At 41.0% G+C, this 4,214-nt stretch overlaps 1 long non-coding RNA gene across 1 annotated transcript; it reads left to right on the top strand.

Annotated features, from left to right (window-relative positions):
- The first annotated feature begins 3,506 nt into the window (after positions 1-3,506).
- LOC139063486 (uncharacterized) lies at positions 3,507-4,214 on the top strand. The gene is made up of 2 exons (XR_011516844.1): positions 3,507-4,048; positions 4,119-4,214. It is a non-coding gene; the product is annotated as an uncharacterized lncRNA (long non-coding RNA).

The raw sequence follows: 4,214 nt of genomic DNA on the forward strand, positions 1-4,214 counted from the left end.
ACAACCATTAAATCAGCCAGCACTACATCAAAAACGGCCGTCGCAGTGAGAACACGACAAACGCAGCAGTGTTCCTCCCATTACCTCATAACTGGACCTGGCATAATGGTTGCATGCCGCCGACTTCTTTCTTCTTGCAACTTTTCAACAGCATATTATTAAAATCATTTAAAGTTTCCTCCATCTCTCTGGGCATTCAGATGAAAAGACAGAGTGTATTGTGCTCTAGAGCACAGCTGGATTCTGTGTGCAGGCCCAGTTCTGCAGCAGCTACAGCAGACAGGCACACAGGTGGCAGGAAAATTACAGCGTACACACACGGCAAGAATGGACGTCTTCCACATGTGGAAGCCAATGAAGTCTACATAGACCCGCGCCAACAACTGCAAAAGCTATAGTTGGATGTGGAAGTTGGAGCTGTGCCAGCACATTGCTCACCACGCACGGGGCGAAATGTTTTAATAGTCAGTTTCAATAAAATAATGCAGATTGGTTTCACTGGATCAATAAAGGAAAGGAGCACTGGAATTAACTTAATTTTTAACAAAAGCCTTTTTGTCCTTGCAAGCGTGGACTCACACATGCTCGCATGAGAACCAAAACCCCCTAAATAATACAACTCATCTCTTCCTGCGGGGCAAAGTACAACACTATGGAGTTTTTTATATATTCCACACCGTGTGGACACAGTTTAACCACCAGCGCCTACACTTCCTGGTTGCACGCGGTCGCTCAGATGAAACGCTGAAGTTCTACTGTTAGATTTGCAGAGGGAGAAACAGAAAAACAAACATGTAGCTGTCACGTGTGCTCAGTTTCTGAAATTTTTTTGATGTGGACTCAGATTTGTGTTGTTTTGTGGTGCCACATTTAAGCGTGCTTTATACAGGATGTGCTGCTTGGACATAAATCAGACATGCGGTACCGCTGTGGATCAGACGGGAAGGGAAGAGTTTAGACTTTAGCACGTGTGATTTTAGACAAAGGAGAATTGTTGCTGAGCCGTTAATCAGATTTGTGTTTCAATTTTTGATTTAGGCTCCAAAACCTACTTTATTCTACCCAACTATAACTGAAAGAAGGAAATTACAGCAGAAAAGGGACATTGTGGCCAACAAGCAGAAAATTATTCAATTCAAGGCAGTGTAGAACAAAAGTCATTTCAGAACTCTTTACAAAAAGCAATGAATGCAATTTATATCAGATTTAACTTAAATGTAGGCAGTAAACTCAGTTCTGTTATAATAAAATTAGATTACATTTCAATTAATTTAAAATGTGCCCCTTTATAAAGAAACCAGTAGCTTTCACCAAATATTCACTTCACTGCACTTCATTTAATTTCCGTATTAATGTTTTTTTTTTCTTTAGGTCCCATTGAGACCTACGTTTCACTCTCACCTGTGGTCACGAGCTTTCAGTGGTGACTAAAAAATGAGATTGTGGATACAAGCGGCCAAAATGAGTTTTCTCTGCAGGGTGTTGTGGATAGGGCGAGAAGCTCGGTCATCCGGGAGGGGCTCAGAGTAGATCCGCTGCTCATCCACATTGAGAGGAGCCAGTTGAGGTGGCTCGGGCATCTGGTCAGGATGCCTCCCTGGTGAGGATTTCCCAGGTCACTTCCAACCGGTAAGAGGCCCCCACAACCTGACCCTGGATAATTGGCCAAAATGAATATACATATATATTAATGTATATATATATATATATATATATATATATATATATATATATATATATATATATATATATGCCGCTATGAATAATGACATGCTAAAACTGAAAAGTACAGACTTGCACAAATCAGATTATTGTAAAAAGGCTTCCAGAAGGTCAATCTGATGTTAAATAAATAAATCAGTATTTTTATTTACAGCAAGTATAACTAATAGTGCATAACGTTGTGTTTTTTATTTATTTATTTGCATGTGTCCAAATAAGCAGTTAGGTGAAAAAAATGATTGATTAGACTGATAGCAGCTTTGAATTCATTACGAATAAATCAGTGAACCAAATAAAAGGCGTCACTTCATTTATCCAGTGATGTTTCAGTGTGGTTCTGGGATTAATAGACGCGCAACCTGTACGAAAGAAGTCTAATGAAAACAGAATTTGAAATATTTGTTTAATTTGATTAAAAGTTGTACAAAGAGCAAATCAATCCTAGTTTTGCATTATATGCACAGCCATCTATATAAAGTCTGGTGAGAAACAGTCTCCTTAGTTTGACGTTTCTTTTGCAGGGTTAGTTCACCGCCGTGCACTGTTTGCTATTTAAATTACTCACATGGATGATATACAATCAAAATGTGTGACTTGTACTTAGTGAGTATTCTGCTTACAGCAGCTGCATTCGTTGTGTCATTGTCCTTCATGTTGTCTCACCTGTATCCATTTGTGCATTTACTGTAAGCAACATCAGTCTGACTGCTTTACATAATGTGATCATGTCGTCATCAGCAGCGCGGCCACCATGGTGGTAAACTTCAAACAACAGTGCGCTCAGTCTTGTGATTTCATTTAGTCTATTCTTCATTTGATTGGTTATTACTCAACCATGGCGAGTCGTTTCTGTGTTGTGGGATGCAGCAGTGCAACAACAAGCACCCTCACTGCCGGTTTTTAAGAGTCGGATGAAGACTCACTTTTATACCGTGGCATTCACTAGGCATGTGAGTTAGCCTTATTTATTAGATTATTTAGCTTAATTTGATCCTGTTTTAGTGTTATTTTATCAAAATGTTTGCTTTTATTTTCTGTTTTTATTCGTTGTTGATATGGAAATTTTATATTTCATTACTTTAATCCTATTAGCAAATGTATTACCTTATGCCTAAAAGCATTCTCACACACACGCACACACATTCTTGTTGCCTTGTAACTTACCTCATGCATACACACTGTTCTTCCCATACACACACACTGTCTATCCCTCTCATGACCTCTCTCCCATTCACACACACCTCTGTTTCTTTCCTTATCTCATGTTATAAAATAAACTTGCAAAGCTGAAGTCGGGGCAGTTGCCTCGATGCTCTGACACAGATTGCAATTTGGTTTGCTTGTCTGCTTTCATATTGTCTCTCTCCTTTTCTCTTCGACTGCAGGAATTGGCTTTATTGATAAATATATTGATAAAATCCCTAACAGTCTTAATGTATGTGGGCCCTTGCATGGGTCAGTGATGTTTTAATTTATTTCATGCGTGCACAGTGCTATAAATAAAGTCCATGATGATGAACATTATCATTTGATCGCCACTTAAAAAAAGGTGCAAAATGGGCTACCTTTTCACCGTTTTCCTGCTCGGAGATATTACCATGGAGACCAGGGAGCTGACAAAACAAAGTGTCGTCAGCTTGCTTGGATCGCAGCGACCAAACTCTCCAGAGTATCCCAGTCTTGATGAGAGTGTATTCTTTGCATTTTAATTCTGTTAGGTTACAGATGATACGTTTTTTTACACATTATTTCTTTACTTCAACCCAGACCCCAACTGTCACGGTCTGAGGTATTTCCCTGCTGTCACTCCCTGTCTTTTGAGTTTCCCTCTGCAGGTGGGCGTGTCTGGAGGTGACCAAGCTGCAGCAGATCTGCTCATCAGCTGGCCAGGGGTATTTAAGCAGCTGGGAGACTCCTACACTTTGCTGGATGATTACTCTACCTGGGTACCTTCTAACAGCCACTTGTGAAACTTATTCGAGCTCTGTAAACTCTTGAGAATTAGATTTGTTTTTGGATTTTGGATTTTTGAGATTTGATGTGTTTTTGGATTTTGGATTTTTGCCTTTGTGACCTCCTGCTCTTGTTCCCAGACAAATCTACACACTCATCTCTGACTGGCAGAACTCTGGAGCCCACACCATTTGGATCTCCAACTCCGCTCGTCTCTCAGCCTCTCCCCTGGCCAGACCCGCCTCCAGCTGCCCACCTAACCTCCCCGGACCTCCCCAAGCTCAGCTCCCTCCACGTCTCTTTCCTGGATCTCAGTCCCTGCTACCCAGACCGGACCACTCCTCCCTCAAACCAGTTCCCACCTCTCCAGACCGTAAGTCCTCCACATAAGCCTGATTCCCTGTGCCATCCGCAAATTGGATCTAACTCCGATCTGTCCACAGCTTCTCCCGCACCAGCTTCCTCGTGCAAGAACTCAGCTACGTTTACGCTGCTTCCTTGGTTTCCCTTTAAAATAAATTCTTTTTAAAAACATTTTA

The sequence above is a fragment of the Nothobranchius furzeri genome, chromosome 16 (genome assembly GCF_043380555.1).
Source record: "Nothobranchius furzeri strain GRZ-AD chromosome 16, NfurGRZ-RIMD1, whole genome shotgun sequence".
Classification (NCBI taxonomy): domain Eukaryota; kingdom Metazoa; phylum Chordata; class Actinopteri; order Cyprinodontiformes; family Nothobranchiidae; genus Nothobranchius; species Nothobranchius furzeri.